Source organism: Haematobia irritans, chromosome 3, assembly GCF_050003625.1.
Source record: "Haematobia irritans isolate KBUSLIRL chromosome 3, ASM5000362v1, whole genome shotgun sequence".
NCBI classification, from domain to species: domain Eukaryota; kingdom Metazoa; phylum Arthropoda; class Insecta; order Diptera; family Muscidae; genus Haematobia; species Haematobia irritans.
The window spans coordinates 14210334-14231143 of NC_134399.1; the positions used below are offsets into that span (position 1 = coordinate 14210334).

General features: G+C 31.0%; 2 protein-coding genes across 2 annotated transcripts in view; one reads left to right on the forward strand and one right to left on the reverse strand.

The window, feature by feature from the left end:
* Positions 1 to 20810, forward strand: part of meso18E — a 140386-nt gene that overhangs the window by 90011 nt on the left and 29565 nt on the right. The window contains exon 2 of the mRNA XM_075300418.1: positions 495 to 714. The gene's annotated coding sequence lies outside the window, so the exon portion shown is untranslated. The remainder of the gene's footprint in view (positions 1 to 494; positions 715 to 20810) is intronic.
* Positions 1 to 20810, reverse strand: part of LOC142229835 (solute carrier family 7 member 14) — a 126309-nt gene that overhangs the window by 73407 nt on the left and 32092 nt on the right. The gene's annotated exons all lie outside the window — the stretch shown is intronic.

Genomic DNA, 20810 nt, shown 5'->3' on the forward strand with positions numbered 1-20810 from the left:
TCAAAAATAAATACTCCCACGCAGTTGTTGATTCAATTTATAATCCACTCTATATATTCTCAGATTCTCTTACAGTTTTATTAATTATCATATACTCATGACCTTTTGTAACAAATATCATACTCTCACTCCATCTTCAGAAGGATTTCTCAATTGAGAGAGAGAAAGAGAGTTATCTCTCTCTACCTCTTACTAAAAACTTTCGTGTGATTTATCTCTCAAATTCTTTGCATTCCTTATCATTGGGTTTAATATATACATGTGTATGTGTATGCTTGTGTGTGCGTATTGTGACTCAGTGAGTATTTCCATAGTGTAGCGTCGTCGTAAAAATGTCACATTGCTTAGCACCATTTCGATATCTGTTGTACCATTATTTGCCATTCCTTTTTTGGTATTTATTCGTAAACACCTGTTATCACATGTTTGTTTGAACTTCTAGTTTTTTTCAGCATAATGTTGTTTGCCTTTACCTTTTTTTCTTTGTGTTATAGAGCTTGGCTGATGATGTTGGTGCTGGTGGGGACGAAGCCTTTTCTACCTACCGCAAAAAGTTCAACCGCCTTTGTCTCTTTCTCTCTCTCCCGCTCTGCATTTGTTGAATGCTTCCTGGAAATGTGTAATAAGTCCCAATATGCGATTTTGTTTTTAATAAAGGTTTCATTATTGAGATATTTACATTACCTACCATCATGTGACAGTTCCCGCTTAAAGGTAAGCTTTGTGACTAATTAGATATATAAGCAATCAAAAGGATTTTTAGCTAGATTTTTTGTTGATTAAAATTTTCCATAATAAATTTAGATATACACTCAGAAAGAAGTTTTGTTGTGAAAAAGCAATATAAATAACGAATTTATTGGAATTAGATACAATGGTACATTGAAAAAAAAAAACTGTGAACCCACCAGGAAGAAAAATTTTGCTTAATTTTAGAAAATTTAGATTATTTGTAGAAAATTATAATTAAGCAGTGTTACAAATGCCGTTATCACAAAAATAAGTAAATATTTTTCCACAATTTCAAGAAAATTTATTAAACATAATTATTATTTTTTTTTCACTTGTTAATGAAAATTTTGTGGTTTGAAGGAATTAACCTTCTTTTCACTCTAGGACCTTTAGTTCAGGAGATGTGAGCATACGAAATTTTTCGTATAAAAAATTGCAATTTTTCAGAGTTTGGATTGAATTTTCAAGTTTATTGAGGTAATTACGAATTAACCTCACTTTCCCTCTAAGAAGTTTAGTTTAAGAGATATGACCAAAAGAAGTTCAAGTTTTTGGGGTGATCACGAATTAACCTCCCTTTCGCTTTAGGATGAAGCTTTAGACATAAAAATTTGAATTTTTTAAAATTTGGACGGATTTCCATTTTTTTGGGGTGGTTACGAACTAAGGCCCTAGTGATTTATTTCACTTCAATCTAGTGTCCTTCATCTGCCAAAAACCTTGGGCATAATCAATCGTCTATCCTACAAACTCCTTATTAAAGAATTTTTTCTCTTATTCCTTATTATTCACATTTCTTAAAAAAGTAAGGGGTTAATCTCCATGGAATTTTCCATCATTTAGTCATGGTTAAACTTTCTAGTAAAAACTTTAGAAGGCATTATTATGTACGGCATTTCCATATATACCGTGATGATAATATCATTAAACAATGTTTGAATAGGCTCACACGCAAAGCCACATCATACCATTCAACAAGAAATTACAAATCTCCCATTTTCATAGTTTTTATGGCTATATTGCAAAGACCCAAACTATAATTGGATTTAAGCATGGATAATAGTTTTAGGTGAAATCAGAATCTTTATAATAAAAGAAGAACTAGAGTGGTTTGGATATGGGTGAAAGAAATAGCCAGAATTCTGATAGAATAATCCAATTTGAAACTTACATTGTAAGAAGAATGAATTTTACAACAGATGTATGCTTTTTCGACAAAATTTTCTATACAAATAAAATTGTGACAAAATTTTCTAAAAAAACAAAGTTGACAAAATTTTCTATAGAAATAAAATTTGGACAAAATTTTCTATAGAAATACAATTTTGCTAACAACATAGAAATAAAATTTTGCTAACAATTTTTTATAGACATACAAGTTTGCTGAAAATTTTCTATAGAAATACAATTTTACTAACAATTTTTTATAGAAATAAAATTTTGCTAACAATTTTTTATAGACATAAAATTGTGGTAAAAATTTTCTATAGAAATAAAATTCTGACAAAATTTTCTACAGAAATAAAATTTTATATAGATATAAAATTTTTTATAGATATAAAATTTTGACAAAATTTTCTATAGATATAAAATTTTGACAAAATTTTCTATAGATATAAAATTTTGACAAAATTGTTTATAGATATAAAATTTTGACAAAATTTTCTATAGATATAAAATTTTAACAAAATTTTCTATAGATATAAAATTTTGACAAAATTTTCTATAGATATAAAATATTGACAAAATTTTCTATAGAAATAAAATTCTGACAAAATTTTCTATAGAAAAAAAAATTGATAAACATTTTTGTAGAAATAAAATTGTGACAAAATTTTCTATAGAAATAAAATTTGGTCAAGATTTTCTATAGAAATAAAATTTTGCTAAAAATTTTCTATAGAAATAAAATTTTGACAAAATTTTCTATAGAAATAAAATTTTGACAAAATTTTCTATAGAAATAAAATTTTGACAAAATTTTCTATAGAAATAAAATTTTGACAAAATTTTCTATAGAAATTAAATGTGGACAACATTTTTTATAGAAATAAATTTTTGACAAAATTTTTTATAGAAATAAAATTAAAATTTTGACAAAATTTGCTATAGAAATAAAATTTTGACATTTTCTATAGAAATAAAATTTTGACAAAATTTTCTATAGAAATACAATTTTCTATAGAAATTAAATTTTGATAAAATTTTCTATAGAAATAAAATTTTGACACAGTTTTCTATAGAAATAAATTTTGATAAAACTTTGACAAAATTTTGTATAGAAATAAAATTTTCTGAAGAAATAACATTTTGCTAAAAATTTTCTATAGATATAAAATTTTGACAAAATTTTCTATAGATATAAAATTTTGACAAAATTTTCTATAGATATAAAATTTTGACAAAATTGTTTATAGATATAAAATTTCGGCAAAATTTTCTATAGATATAAAATTTTGACAAAATTTTCTATAGATATAAAATTTTGACAAAATTTTCTATAGATATAAAATATTGACAAAATTTTCTATAGAAATAAAATTCTGACAAAATTTTCTATAGAAAAAAAAAATTGATAAACATTTTTGTAGAAATAAAATTGTGACAAAATTTTCTATAGAAATAAAATTTGGACAAGATTTTCTATAGAAATACAATTTTACTAACAACATAGAAATAAAATTTTGCTAACAATTTTTTATGGACATAAAATTTTGCTAAAAATTTTCTATAGAAATACAATTTTACTAACAATTTTTTATAGAAATAAAATTTTGCTAACAATTTTTTATAGACATAAAATTGTGGTAAAAATTTTCTATAGAAATAAAATTCTGACAAAATTTTCTACAGAAATAAAATTTTATATAGATATAAAATTTTTTATAGATATAAAATTTTGACAAAATTTTCTATAGATATAAAATTTTGACAAAATTTTCTATAGGTATAAAATTTTGACAAAATTTTCTATAGATATAAAATTTTGACAAAATTGTTTATAGATATAAAATTTTGACAAAATTTTCTATAGATATAAAATTTTGACAAAATTTTCTATAGATATAAAATTTTGACAAAATTTTCTATAGATATAAAATATTGACAAAATTTTCTATAGAAATAAAATTCTGACAAAATTTTCTATAGAAAAAAAAAATTGATAAACATTTTTGTAGAAATAAAATTGTGACAAAATTTTCTATAGAAATAAAATTTGGACAAGATTTTCTATAGAAATAAAATTTTGCTAAAAATTTTCTATAGAAATAAAATTTTGACAAAATTTTCTATAGAAATAAAATTTTGACAAAATTTTCTATAGAAATTAAATGTGGACAACATTTTTTATAGAAATAAATTTTTGACAAAATTTTTTATAGAAATAAAATTAAAATTTTGACAAAATTTGCTATAGAAATAAAATTTTGACATTTTCTATAGAAATAAAATTTTGACAAAATTTTCTATAGAAATAAAATTTTCTATAGAAATTAAATTTTGATAAAATTTTCTATAGAAATAAAATTTTGACACAGTTTTCTATAGAAATAAATTTTGATAAAACTTTGACAAAATTTTGTATAGAAATAAAATTTTGTGAAGAAATAACATTTTGCTAAAAATTTTCTATAGATATAAAATTTTGACAAAATTTTCTATAGATATAAAATTTTGACAAAATTTTCTATAGATATAAAATTTTGACAAAATTTTCTATAGATATAAAATCTTGACAAAATTTTCTATAGATATAAAATTTTGACAAAATTTTCTATAGATATAAAATTTTGACAAAATTGTTTATAGATATAAAATTTTGACAAAATTTTCTATAGATATAAAATTTTGACAAAATTTTCTATAGATATAAAATTTTGACAAAATTTTCTATAGAAATAAAATTTTGACAAAATTTTCTATAGAAATAAAATTTTGACAAAATTTTCTATAGAAATTAAATGTGGACAACATTTTTTATAGAAATAAAATTTTGACAAAATTTTTTATAGAAATAAAATTAAAATTTTGACAAAATTTGCTATAGAAATAAAATTTTGACATTTTCTATAGAAATAAAATTTTGACAAAATTTTCTATAGAAATTAAATTTTGATAAAATTTTCTATAGAAATAAAATTTTGACACAGTTTTCTATAGAAATAAATTTTGATAAAACTTTGACAAAATTGTGTATAGAAATAACATTTTCTGAAGAAATAACATTTTGCTAAAAATTTTCTATAGATATAAAATTTTGACAAAATTTTCTATAGATATAAAATTTTGACAAAATTTTCTATAGATATAAAATTTTGACAAAATTTTCTATAGATATAACATTTTGACAAAATTTTCTATAGAAATAAAATTTTGACAAAATTTTCTATACAAACAAAATTTTGACAAAATTTTCTATACAAATAAAATTGTGACAAAATTTTCTAAAAAAAAATTGACAAAATTTTCTATAGAAATAAAATGTGGACAAAATTTTCTACAGAAATACAATTTCGCTAACAACTTTTTATAGAAATAAAATTTTGCTAACAATTTTTTATAGAAATAAAATTTTGCTGAAAATTTTCTATAGAAATAAAATTTTGAGAAAATTTTCTATAGAAATAAAATTTGGAAAAAAGTATAAATAAAATGTGTACAACTGTTTCTATAGAAATAAAATTTTGACAAAATTTTCTAAAAAAATACAATTTTGACGAAATTTTCTATAGAAATAAAATTTTGAGAAAATTTTCTATAGAAATAAAATTATGAGACAATTTTTGATAGAAATAAAATTTTGACAAATATTCGATAGAAATAAAATTTTGACAAATATTCGATAAAAATAAAATTTTGACAAACTTTTCTATAGAAATAAAATTTTGCTAAAAATTTTCTATAGAACTAAAATTTTGATAAAATTTTCTATAGAAATAAAATTTTGCTAAAAATTTTCTATCATACTAAGAAACAGAACGTTAGTATCATCTAACAACTATCCATAATGCATTCATCCATTGCCTCGAAACAACCAACAATCCAACCAAGCAATCGACTGAGTGGCGACCAATAGGCGCAAAGATTTTCATGAATTCTATGAATGCTCTAAAATATCACTAAAAACTCAATGTTCGTTGATATTCTTTGAACGTTGAGTTTTGGGTGAGTCTATAGTCTGTGTGGGGTACAGACGATATAGGCATAGCTACTATACGCCAACGGTGAGTATACTCTCGTATCGTATCGCCTATGTACTCGGTTTCTAAAAATAACTCCCGATCTACACATTTTGACTACAACAACAACAACAACAACAACAACAACAACAACATGCTATACTAATATACATACAACCATTTTTCAGTCATTTGTATCTTGCACTACACCACAGCATTTCCATCATAGGTCGCTCTCTCGTTCTATGAGTCCGCCGCATCCGTCCATCCAACTTTCCATTTATCCCATGCAAGGGGGCAATGGGCTACCACGTATATATCCCATATGTTTGTAAAGTGAAATGAAGAAAAGAATATTCGTAGATGTACAATCTCTATGTGTGTGATATGAGATTCTACTGCTACGGATATGTTGTGCAAGTTCTTTAAGGCAATATCATGTAGACTTTTTTTCAGTACGGCTTATCTGCCTGGATGCAGATATGTCATAGAGTGGGTGATGGCGGAAAGTTGAGAAAAAATCATTTTTTTCCACAGGAGAACAAACGATGGGGGAAGGAGTCACTTATCGATGAATCTTTATGGCAATATGGAAATGCCCATGAGGCTCTTCATATTCTATTATGGGACTGGAGTTATTCTGCGTCCGAAGGACTCCATTTCTTCACACTATACTGCAGAATTTCTGAAGATATTGGAATGCCTCGGCTGCCTTCTCTGAAAATCTACTAACTGCAGTATCTATGTGTATGATACTTGGACGACAAGAGTAAGCTGCAGTTTTTTCAATGGGCGAGAAGTGTAAGGCGGAGTTTTTACAAAAGATCAAGTGCACAGGATGGAATGTGATACCGAGGGGATTGCTCTTCTATGAGTCTGCTACGGGATATCCAATCAGAATTTGGGAGAGAAATATGAGCAGGTATGTCACCAATGTTGAAAGAGGACAGTATAGAAAGTAAGCCCGAGGGGCCTTTTACCCTTGGACTCGGTTGCGGGATTCCGCAAAGCCTTGGAATGCCTCGCATCACATTTCTGGAAATCCAAGAACTTGACTCCGAACTGTACTTGGGCGAGAAGTGTGAGCTGGAGTTTTACAAGAGCACAGGATGGAATGTGATCCCGAAGAGCTTTATCTTCTCTCAGTTCACTCTGGGATTTCCAATCAGTATTTAAGAGGGAAATGTAAGTCGGTTTAATACCAATGGTGAAAGAGGGCAGGTAGAAAGTGGGCCCGAGAGACATTACATCATCTGACTCTGTTGCCAAATTCTGAAGGGTTTGTAATGGATCGCATCACTTTTCTAGAAATCCAACAACTTGAGTCCGCACTGTACTTGGGCGAGAAATGTGATGGGATGTGGTCCTGAAGAGATTTATCTTCTCTGAATCCGATGCGGGTTTCCCAATCATTATTTGGGAAGGAAGTGTGAGTCGGTGTGTTACCAATGTTGAAAGAGAGCGTTAGAGAAAGTAGGCCCGAGGAGCATTATATCCTTTGACTGCGGGATTTCTTAAGAAATAAGAATGCCTCGGATGACTCTTTTAGAAATATGTTAGATCCAAATAGTACTTGGGCGAGAAGTGTGAGCCGGAGTTTTTACAAAGGAGCAAATGCACAGGATGGAAAGTGATACTGAGGGGATTTGTCTTCTATGAGTTCGCTGCGGAATTTCCAATCAGTATTTGGGAGAAATATGTGAGTCGGTGTTACAAATGATGAAAGAGGACAGAATAGATAGTGGGTTCGACGGACATTATATTATTTGACTCAGTTGCTGGATTTCTCCAGGGCTAAAAATGCCTCGCATCACATTGCTGGAAATCCAACAACTTGAGTCCGAACTGTACTTGGGACAGAAGTGTGAGCCGGAGTTTTATAATGGTGTAAGAGTACAGGATGGAATGTGAACCTCGGAGAATTTATCTTTTCTGTGTCCGCTTCGGGATTGCCAATTCTTTGGAGAGGAAAATATGAGCCAGTGTGTTACCAATGGGGAAAGAGCATTGTGTTTAAAGTGGGCCCGAAGGGCATTATATCCACTGACTACTTTGCGGGACTTCTTAAGGGTTTGGAATGCCTCGTATCAATTTTTTTTGAAATCCAATAACTTGAGTATATAATATTTGGTCTACACTTGGGCGATAAGTGTGAGCCGGAGTTTTCAAAATTGTGCAAGAATATGGGCCCGAGGGCTTTCACATCCACTAACTCTGCTGATTTGATTCTGATTTCCTAAGACTGAACTGTAATGCCTTGGTCCCCTTTTCTGTGAAACTGAAGTATCAAATTGGTGTTCCAATCATTATTTGTCATGGAAATGTGAGCCGGTGTGTTAACAATGGTGAAAGAGGAATGTAGAGAAAGTGGGTACGAGGGACTCCATGAGCCAGTGTCCAGCATTATCCTTCAGAAGAAACATGATACTAGGATCCTTTTTCTTCCATGCTCTCACCAATCTGCGGGAGTGTAGCTTAAGGAACATACTCGTCTTCATTAGGGCCTCTGGTTGGATGTTTTTTAGTAACTTTAAGGAAGGCGGATAAATGGAAATTCTTGAACGACTTTAAAGGAAACCACCTCAGGAAGAAGAACTAGAGAACATTGCCTTGAGGAGTCACAATGGACCTATAGTGGGCTAAGTGAACATCAATTCGATCCAAGAATTGTTGCCATGCTCTATAACCTAACCTATCATATCATCGAATGTCACGAGGCTATGGAAAATCTCCCGCGGATTACGTTAACTACCAGTTTACTAGGATCCTTTTTCTTTCATGCTCTCACCAATCTGCGGGAGTGTAGCTTAAGGAACATACTCGTCTTCACCAGGCCCTCTGGTTGGATGTTTTAAGTAACTTTAAGGAAGGCGAATAAATGGAAGTTCTTGAGCGACTTTAAAGGAGACCACCAAGGAGTTGAGAACATTGCCTTGAGGAATCAAAATGGACCTATAGTGGTCTAAGTGAACATCAATTCGATCCAAGAATTGTTATCATCCTCTATAACCAAACCTAACCCACCATCGAATGTCACGAGATGATGTAAAACCACCCGCCAAATACATTAAACATTGCTCGTGGTTTCAGAAAATGTCCAGTTTCTCTCTTTTTTGAATTTAAAATTGTCCTTGGTCAAAACGAATGACCCATTCTATTGTCTATACTACCTCTTACTGTGTTCACACTGCTACGTCTAGATGCAAGTAAGGGGCCCATTGCACATCGATAAACATTCCAATAGTTGAATATAAGCATCACACACATGTGTGCACATGCATATGTCCGTCTTTCCCAAAACTCACGGATAGGATGGTTGGTTGTACTCACTGTTGTTCACTTGTAACACACATATGGAAATGGAAATGAATCTAAAACCGAAAATAAAATGTGCACAAAAATCAACTGGGGTAATCACCAACAATTACAACAACAACATTTTCAAGAAAAGTTATAAATATTTTTAAATACTCATGTGTTAGGTGGGAGAGAGAGAGAGAGCGAGAGTGAGCAAGGGAGGTAGAGTATGTATAAAAGACATACATATACGGTTTGAACATTTCTAGAGTATTGACTTCTCTATGGGGATTTTGCGATTTAGCCATAATTTTTCTCCACGGTATTTTTCATTTTATAAATTTATAAACGTGGTATTCTAGTTACACGAAAAAAATATATCAAAGATGTACCCTAAAATTATAGTTAAATATAATCCAAATATATTTCAGAAAAACTTCCATGTTAAGAGCAAAAGCTGATGGGATAATCAGTGGTTAAGTAAGGTTAAGTAATTTTCTCAACTTCTTCCTGAGATGGTCTCCTTTAAAGTCGCTCAAGAACTTCCATTTATTCACCTTCCTTAAAGTTGCTTAAAACATCCAACCAGAGGCCCTAATGAAGGCGAGTATGTTCCTTAAGCTACACTGCCGCAAATCGGTGAGAGCCTGAAATAGAAAAGATGTACCGTAAAATTATAGTTAAATATAATCCAAATATATTTCAGAAAAACTTCCATGTTAAGCAAAAGCTAATGGAATAATCAGTGGATCCTAGTAGGTTAGGTTAGGTTGTAGAGGATGACAACAATTCTTGGATCGAATTGATGTCCACTTAGACCACTATGGGACCATTGTACTTCCTCAAGGTAATTTTCTTAACTTCTTCCTGAAATGATCTCCTTTAAAGTCGCTCAAGAACTTCCATTTATTCACCTTCCTTAAAGTTGCTTAAAACATCCAACCAGAGGCCCTAATGAAAGCGAGTATGTTCCTTAAGCTACACTGCCGGTGAGAATCTGAAATAGAAATGGAGCCCAATATCTTGTTTCTTCTAAAGGATAATGCTGCTTAACGTAATTCGCCGGAGGTTTTGCACCGTCTCGTGACATTCGATGATATGATAGGTTAGGTTATAGAGGATGACAACAATTCTTCGATCGAATTGATGTTCACTTAGCCCACTATAGGTCCATTGTGACTCCTCAAGGCAATGTTTCAACTTTTTGGTGGTCTCTTTTAAAGTCGCTCAAAAATTTCTAACAGGTTGGCTGATAAGTCCCCGGTCTAACAAAGAAAAACACATTTTTTTGTCAAAATTCGTTTTTATTATTCAACATAGTTCCCTTCAAGAGCGATACAACGATTATAACGACCTTCCAATTTTTTGATACCATTTTGGTAGTACTCCTTCGGTTTTGCCTCAAAATAGGCCTCAGTTTCGGCAATCACCTCTTCATTGCAGCCAAATTTTTTCCCTGCGAACATCCTTTTGAGGTCTGAGAACAAGAAACAAGCGCTGGGGGCCAGATCTGGAGAATACGGTGGGTGGGGAAGCAATTCGAAGCCCAATTCATGAATTTTTGTCCTCGTTCTCAATGACTTGTGGCACAGTGCGTTGTCTTGTTGGGACAATACTTTTTTCTTCTTCATATGGGGCCGTTTTGCCGCGATTTCGACCTTCAAACGCTTCAATAACGCCATATAATAGTCACTGTTGATGGTTTTTCCCTTCTCAAGATAATCGATAAAAATTATTCCATGCGCATCCCAAAAAACAGAGGCCATTACTTTTCCAGCGGACTTTTTGGTCTTTACACGCTTCGGAGACGGTTCACCGGTCGCTGTCCACTCAGCCGACTGTCGATTGGATTCAGGAGTGTAGTGATGGATCCATGTTTCATCCATTGTCACATATCGACGGAAAAACTCGGGTGTATAACGAGTTAACAGCTGCAAACACCGCTCAGAATCATCAACACGTTGTTGTTTTTGGTCAAATGTGAGCTCGCGCGGCACCCATTTTGCACAGAGCTTCCGCACATCCAAATATTGATGAATGATATGACCAACACGTTCCTTTGATATCTTTAAGGCCTCTGCTATCTCAATCAACTTCATTTTACGGTCATTCAAAATCATTTTGTGGATTTTTTTGATGTTTTCGCCGGTAACCACATCTTTCGGGCGTCCACTGCGTTCACCGTCCTCCGTGCTCATTTCACCACGCTTGAATTTTGCATACCAATCAATTATTGTTGATTTCCCTGGGGCAGAGTCCGGAAACTCATTATCAAGCCAAGTTTTTGCTTCCCCCGTATTTTTTCCCTTCAGAAAACAGTATTTTATCAAAACACGAAATTCCTTTTTTTCCATTTTTTTTTTTTACAATAACAAAAGTTTCTTCCCAAAAGACGCTCTATCTCACAAACTAATTGACTTACAGACGTCAAATTTTAACACGAATCATTTGAAGGTTGGTACTATATAACAATAATATGCATTTAATACTAGCGACGCCATCTATGTGTCAGACCGGGGACTTATCAGCCAACCTGTTATTTATCCGCCTTCCTTAATATTGCTTGAAATATCCAACCAGGAGCCTGATGGCAGATTTGGGGGTATGTTCCTTAAGCTACACTCCCGCAGATCGGTGAGAGCCTGGAAGAAAAAGGAGTCCAGTATCTTGCTTCTTCTAAAAAATAATGCCGGACTCTGGCACAGGAAGTGGTACGAGTCTTCCGCAACTTCCGAACGCAAACACCATTTGCAAATGTCATCATCTTTCAGGTCTATTCTTACCATATGTTTCCCCAATGTGTTATAGCCAGTTATAATTCGAAATAAAGGTCTCAACTCCTGTCCGTTTATCGCCATCAGAATTTCACAATGCCTATGGTATGTTTCGTCACATATCAACTTGGTTTGCTCGTCCTCGCCTTAGTTCATCATATTTGACATGAATCCTGTACAGATATGAAAACAGCGGAGGAAAAACGTCCGCGAGGACATTATTCGTTCCACGAGTGTACTGGCACAGGAAATGGTACAAGTTTCCAGAGACCATCTGGAAATGTCATCATCTTTGAGGCGCATACCACACACATGTTTCCCATGTGTGACATGTCCAATCAAAAGTTTCAACTCCTGTCTAATCATCGCCATCAGAATTTCACCATTCCTATGGTTCTTTCCGTCACATATCAACTTGATTTGCCCGCAAATCTTTCGAAGAGACCCAATGTCCTCGCCATAGTTCAATATATTTGACATGAATCCTGTAAAGATATGAAGACAACCGAGGAAAAATTTCTGCAAGGACATTATTCATTGTCCAAGGCTTCTATATAGCTGCTTGAATGTCGATGAAGAAACTTATAACGCTTCGGAATAATGGGCTCATCAACAGAGACCCAGCGGCTTTTGTGATTGCAAAAAATTCTCTAACTGAAGGATACTACAATCGTTATTTCGTATGAGTCTCGTATTCCTAGTTCACTGAGTCGAAAAAAAAGCGAAAGATGTCCCAAGGGCCCACGTTTTCTAAAATTTAAAAGGTGTACACCACATCGACTATAGAGAGAAGAGTAAATACTGTTCTATGCTGAATTTCCATACCATGCATGAAATTTTCGGCATAAGGATTAAAAGAAAAAAAAAGGCATACGAGGGTTGTCTTTTATATTTCGGGATTTAGGGTCGAGTTCTCACAAAATGATTTCGGCAATTGTAGAAAAATTATAAATTAGCACTTGCGTCCTCTAAATAAAATCTTGTGTCTGTTTCTAGTCAAACTTCTTCATTTGCCCCTAAGTATGGGGTGTAATAAAGAGGAGCAAAGTTTTCATTTCTTTAAATTATGATATTTTTTAATAATGTAGGTTAGGCTAGGTGGCAGCCCGATGTATCAGGCTCACTTAGACAATTCAGTCCATTGTGATACCACATTGGTGAACTTCTCTCTTATCACTGAGTGCTGCCCGATTCCATGTTAAGCTCAATGACAAGGGACCTTCTTTTTATAGCAGAGTCCGAACGGCGTTCCACATTGCAGTGAAACCACTTAGAGAAGCTTTGAAACCCTGAAAAACTTTTTTGGTGTTCGGTAGAAGCAGGAATCGAACCCACGACCTTGTGTATGCAAGGCGGGCATGCTAACCATTGCACCACTGTGGCTTTTAATAATGTAGAAAAATACGAATTTCATGTAAACCATTATTGGGAATATTTTTATACTCTACCAAATCTTCAAGTCCCAAATCAAACAATTCGTCCCCATCCTCGAAAAATAATTTACAATGGTTAGGTTAAGTATAGGGCAGCCCGATATTGTCGACTCATTTAGACTAGGCGATTGTGATGCCACAGTGGTGAACTTCTCTCCCCCCAATACTGGCAACTCTGGTAGCAGAGTCGAAATGGTCTTTCACTTATGGAAGCTTTCAGAAATTGCTTCAGCATTTTTGAAAGGAGATCATCAATGAAAAACCTTTTGTAGCCATTACATTTAGACTTGGCAATCATGCCAATCAGTGGTTCAAAGCCACTGCATTTAGACCTGACAATCATGCCAATCAGTGGTTCAAGGGGACGTCTTTTCATGTCATTCTTGTAAACGTCCATATACTTTTAGTTAGGAAAACCCCCTTTTTATTTGATATCATAACATTTTCGATGATGATGATCACGCGGAGATAATTGTATATGCTCTCCGTGATATATTTTTCATATTATTCTCTTTTCAAAATTCATTTCTCATAGTTATCTTGTAATATTATTGCGACAACTATGTTTGTGCATATTAAGTTATATATCACCTATGTGTTCTTCCCTTTTATTAGTTATATTGGAAAAATATAATCCACCCAATTTGTCGGAAGGAACATTCTCTTTCGCTCTTTTTTTCTTCCTAAAATGCTTTGTTTTGATTAGCGATTCGAAACGGTTTTCAGATTTTCAGTAAGTGCTATACATTCCTATATCATGCTAACATTACATTTACTGTCACTGCTGTAATACGGTGAACATAAGCAGCGTGGAAACATAACCAAATCAACAATAACAACATCATGTTGAAAGACAGATGTCTATGCTACTGCTACTACGTCTGTTGACTGCCACTGTTAAACAACGACAACAGCGCTAGTAAGGAGGTCATTAAAGTTCACAATGTACTAAAATAAGATCATTGTGTGTTGTATGTAGTTTCCCTTGCTCTATGAGATTACATACGAGTATTATTTTGTAACTTTGTCTAAACATCATCGTATATCCCCTCATACTTATACATAGACCAACATATGTGTGAAATAGAACATCTACACACGTATTTCAATAAAAAAGAGATATTGGAGAGGAAATAAAAGTGAAAATGTCTATAGATTTTAGAGTTCACTTATTGATTGGGTCTAAGTACAATTTGGGGTTTCCAGTGAAGAGATTCATTGTAAAGGGGGGTGGATTAGTACAAATGCATAAAGAACAACAAGACCCTGTAATATATTATGGATTTACATCCTGTTTTGTGTAATATGAATCGCATGTTCTTTCTTCAGCTGTCTTTAAATATTAATACTACAATAAGGCTACTCATCTCCTTTGGGTTTGTCCAGTGATGCCAAATACGTTTGGTAATAGCATCGGTAATAATAGATCGACTTCATGATACCCCCTTTGCCGATCTTCTTCTGTTACCTTAAAATAACGAAAATTTTACTAATAAACTACTAAACAAAAGATCTTATTTAGTAAAAATGTTATTTCTATTGCAAATGTTATTTGTATAGAAAATTTTTTGCAAAATTTTATTTCTATGGAAAATTTTGTCAAAATTTTATTTCTATAGAAATTTTTTGCAAAATTTTATTTCCATAGTAAATGTTTGGTAAAATGTTATTTCTATAGAAAATTTTTGGCAAAATTTTATTTCTATCGAAAATTGTTGACAAAATTTTGAGCTCTATAAGAAATTTTGTCTAAATTTTAGTTCTATAGAAAATTTTTGTAAATTTCTATAGAAAATTTTATTTGTATAGTAAATTTTGTCAACATTTTATTTCTATAGAAAATTTTTTGCAAAATTTTATTTCCATAGTAATTTTGAGTAAAATGTTATTTCTATAGAAAATTTTAGTTCTATAGAAAATTTTTGTAAAATTTCTATAGAAAATTTTATTTTTATAGCAAATTTTTTCAACATCTTATTTCTATAGAAAATTTTTTGCAAAATTTTATTTCCATAGTAAATTTTGGGTAAAATGTTATTTCTATAGAAAATTTTTGGCAAATTTTTGTTTCTATAGAAAGTTTTGTCAAAATTTTATTTCTATAGAAATTTTTGGACAAAATTTTATTCTATAGAAAATTTGTTCAAAATTTTATTTCTGTAGAAAATTTTTGCTAAAATTTTAGTACTATAAGAAATTTTGTCTAAATTTTAGTTCTATAAGAAATTTTGTCTAAATTTTAGTTCTATAAGAAATTTTGTCTAAATTTTAGTTTCTATAGAAAGTTTTGTCAAAATTTTATTTCTATAGAAAATTTTGGACAAAATTTTATTCTATAGAAAATTTTTTCAAAATTTTATTTCTGTAGAAAATTTTTGCTACAATTTTAGTTCTATAAGAAATTTTGTCTAAATTTTAGTTCTATAGAAAATTTTTGTAAAATTTCTATAGAAAATTTTATTTTTATAGCAAATTTTGTCAACATCTTATTTCTATAGAAATTTTTTTGCAAAATTTTATTTCCATAGTAAATTTTGGGTAAAATGTTATTTCTATAGAAAATTTTTGGCAAAATTTTATTTCTATAGAAAAATTTTGTTAAAATTTTATTTCTATAGAAAAGTTTATCAAAATTTTAGTTCTATAGAAAATTTTATCAAAATTTTAGTTCTATAGAAAATTTTTGCTAAAATTTTAGTTCTATAAGAAATGTTGTCCAAATTTTAGTTCTATAAGAAATTTTGTCTAAAATTTAGTTCTATAAGAAATTTTTTCTAAATTTTAGTTCTATAGAGAATTTTTGTAAAATTTCTATAGAAAATTTTATTTTTATAGCAAATTTTGTCAACATCTTATTTCTATAGAAAATTTTTTGCAAAATTTTATTTCCATAGTAAATTTTGTGTAAAATGTTATTTCTATAGAAAATTTTTGGCAAAATTTTATTTCGATAGAAAATTTTGTCAAAATTTTGTTTCTATAGAAAATTTTTGGCAAAATTTTATTTCTATAGAAAATTTTGTTAAAATTTTATTTCTATAGAAAATTTTTTGCAAAATTTTATTTCCATAGAAATTTTGAAAAAAATGTTCTATAGAACTAAAATTTAGACAAAATTTCTTATAGAACTAAAATTTTGACAAAATTTTATTTCTATAGAAAAGTTTATTTATATAGCAAATTTTGTTAAAATTTTATTTCTATAGAAAATTTTGTCAAAATTTTAGTTCTATAAGAAATTTTGTCTAAATTTTAGTTCTATAGAAATTTTATTTCTATAGAAAATTTTTGACAAAATTTTGTTTCCATAGAAAATTTTTGGCAACATTTTATTTCTATAGAAAATTTTGTCAAAATTTTATTTCTATAGAAAATTTTTGGCAAAATTTTATTTCTATAGAATATTTTTTATAGAAAATGTGTGAAGTTTTCTTAAATTCAGTTCATAAGTTTCTCAATATAGTAAATTTTACTTAAATTGTGTCTGCCTAAGACATCACATAGCTCTAAAGACATTTGAACAATATTTAGTTCCAACTTTTTTTTGCAAAATATGAAATTTTATTAAACAACAGAAAAAATATTATTTTTAATACATTTTCTTCAATTTGAAAGTTATTAACTAATTTGTATTATGTTGCAATTACTAAAATATTTTTGTTAAAATTTTCTAATAATGTAGGTTTACTACATTTTCTTTCATGGTGGGTTCACTTTTTTTCTGGGTGTATATACCCCCACAATAAATTGTGAAGAAAGTTCTAATAAAGACTGTCATCCACCATGGAATTTTCGTATGGTGATTAAAGGTCTAAATTTCAATCGGATCGAATGAAATTTGTTCCTCCAAAAAATTTCAACTGGATCGGATTAAATTTTCTCCTACAAGAGGCTCCGGAACTCAAATCTGGGGGTTGGTTTATATGGGGCGCTATACCTAAAAGTGGTCCGATATGGCCCATTAGCAATATGCAACGACCATCTATTACAGATATCAGGAATTATAAATGGCGACTGGAGTTTAAATGGCTTAACATAATCTCGACACTGTTGCAACAATCTTCCATTGGTCATTTTTATAGTGAGAGTTTGGAGGTAGATTGGAGGCATATCAACAGGTTCTAATTACGATTGAATATGAGCTTCGGCTTCCCATTGCTTTGCAGTTGCCTTGTATCATACATTGGCCAGACACACACTGCTCAGCCATCTCCTTGAGAGATTTGAGAGAGCTAAGACACTCAGAGACTAATGATTGGATTCGACTTTTCTTCAGCAAAAAATGTTGTTTTCTCACCAAACATAAAATTGTTGCCGAAATCAGATATATATAATGTCCAAGAAAATAACATGGTTGCGACAAACATGTTACATGTTCACCGTCCAAAAATAACATTTTGCTCCAGGAGGTGATCATATTGCTTCTCTAGGAGTGTCTGGCCTCGAGTTAATGAACACAGAAACCAATTATTTGATTTTTCTCATATGCTTTGTAGTTTCCTGATATAATCCCGTGGCCAAGCACTCTCATTAGTTAAATAGGGAACTGTTCTGGTACCTCGTTGAAATATTTGCTGCAGTTTTTTGCTGTCCATGTCAAGGAACACTGAGATCAAATATTTGTTTTGGTGTCTACACAACAGATTCTAGTTCCCAGATCCCATAGAATGTAAGGTTACTGTTTCCTTGTATGATCCAGCATTCACATTAAGAGAATTGGGAACTGCTCACCCATCTCCATATTTCCAGATTCCTTGGCTATGCACTCTCATTATGTGAATAGGGCACTCTATAGTACTCTATGCAGTTTCCCTTAAAATCCCAAATTCTTCCATATTTCCTTAGTTAACCATACTTGCATTGCTTTACATTTGATTTGCTTGGATAATCTTACGCTGCATATTCGTTGGTAAATCAAATTAGGAACATTAAAAAAAACTACATCCTCCACATAATCCAAAATACGATGACGATCGTATGTAAGAAATATTAAAATAAGTATGAGTGCGTGTGTATTATTAAAAATATATTTGTATTCAATTGTAAATTACAGTTATAGAGAATCGTTTCGAAAATCTTCTTTCTTTTATTTTGTTTGGCTATTTTAATACCAAGTTGAAATTTCAAAATCGTAACAAGAATGATGTTCCATCGAAACATCGTCGTATGCAATACCAAATATACACACAAACACACGTACACACGTACACACATTTTTGAATGTGAATATTCGAGAGTGTCAAGAGCAATATACAGATATTTTCTCAGATTTTATTTAAGTTACTCTCTTCTTAGAACAAGATGCATGCATGGTACTCTCAGGCGTTATCCATTGCTGTTACAGATTTCCTTTATTATTTTGTCTGCCACACTACGGGGATCTTATTTATGTCATTGTTCACCTTATAGTTTCATTATTACAGCTACACACTTTTTACGACGATGTATTCACTATTACTTCGCCTTTTATTGTCGATTCTGACTTTTGCTCAAGCACTTGCACACATATGGTGTTAAATTGCCTATGTAGCACAGTTAAATGTAAAAGTATTCAACATGTGTGACCTATCCACTAGATGAGTGTGTCTTTTTATATCAGTGATAGGTGCTAGTGTATGCACCTGTGATAATGTTCTCTAGCATTTCTAATTTATTTATAGCTTCAAAGCGTATATCGCATTTCTTACAAATCGTATACATACCTAGGTTATGCCGAGTAGCTTTCACGATTGCCAGAATTTGTTTTCAATAGAAAATTTGGCCATAATTTTTATAGAAAATTTGGTTAACATTTTTTTCTATAAAACTTCAAGTACCTCTTAATTGAGGTGGAATATTTTGCAAAATCTACCAAAACATTAAAAATACCACCAATCTTCCATACAGTAAAAAATCTACCATTTTTGCTAGAATTCTACCATCTGTGGCAACCGTGGTAGCTTTCCATGGCTCATGTATGTCTGCTTATATATACCTAAGCTAGTACTCGGCTTATTTTGTCCTCCAATTTGTATATCACTTAGCTTTAATAAATTGAATTAAAGTTTAATTTAAACTGATTTCAACTAAATTACAATTACATAAACTAAAATAAATGAGATTAATTTAAATAATATTGAAATAAATTAAAGTGAATTAAATTAACTTAATGTTGAGTTATTAGATTTTAATTTTTTTTATCTAAATTGTATTATTAATATAATTTGAATTAAATTAAATCAATAAATTAATTAATATTTAATTTAAACTGAATCCTATTTAATTATATTAAGACGAAATAAATAATAGAATTAATTTAATATAATTTGAATTAAATTAAATCAATACAATAATTAATATTTATTTGAAACTGAATCCAATTAAATTTTATAAAGTTAAAATTAATAAGATTAATTTAAAATAATATTAAAACTATTAAATAGACTCCAATTAATTTAATTGGAAATTATTTAAAGTAAATTTTTCATCTAAATTGTAGTATTAATATAATTTGAACTAAATTCTAATTAACAAATATAGAATAACGTTTACATTGCATACATTTTCAAATCTCCCTCCAAGTACATACAAATACCTTTGCGCTCTATTGTAAAATGCAAATCCCTTTGAACACCAGGTCGTATGGGCCCATATCGTTCATACATCACAATGTGCTAGCCATAGTCTACACACTATTATTACAGAGTAGACAAACTATGCAACTGATGACACTCTTCAACATTACAAATCTATAAAATATCATTCTAAAGAGCTAACGACTGTATAGGTGTATATAACGGTGCTCAAACTGAAATAAGAGCATACATTGCATATGTCAGGGTGAGTGTGGGGGGACCCAAACACTAGAGAGAGAGCGAGCTAACAAACAATGACTGTGTATAATTTTGGGGACGATGAGTATACGAGTAGCTGGGTAGCTTCGTAAGGGAGAGTAACGGTATTTATGGCATTGGGGGCTGGCAGTGCTGCCTGTTGATGAGCTGGCAGGCTGGCTGGTATTGTCAGCCGCAGCAGCGGAGACGTCATGTATGAATGTACATTTTAACGATCAACGATCATCGTATGGGCATATGGGATCTTCTTGGTTATGGATGGTTGGTGGTATGCTTTGTTTTTAGTATAGAACATTATTTTATGGATGGTATTATAAGTAGACGACGATTCATACAAACATACAAACACATGTCAGGGAGAGGAAGAGGAGTAAGAAGAGTGTTTCTGTGTGTGTGTGTGGGTTAAGAAAGGCGAACACCAAGATGATGCTGATATGGATAGTATGGGGCATGGTTGTTGCTTATTATTTTTGCTGGTTGTTTCAATGGTTGGTTGGTATGATATGGTATGGCAATGATGATTCTGAATCCAATTCGGATGTTGAAACAAAATGTTTGTAA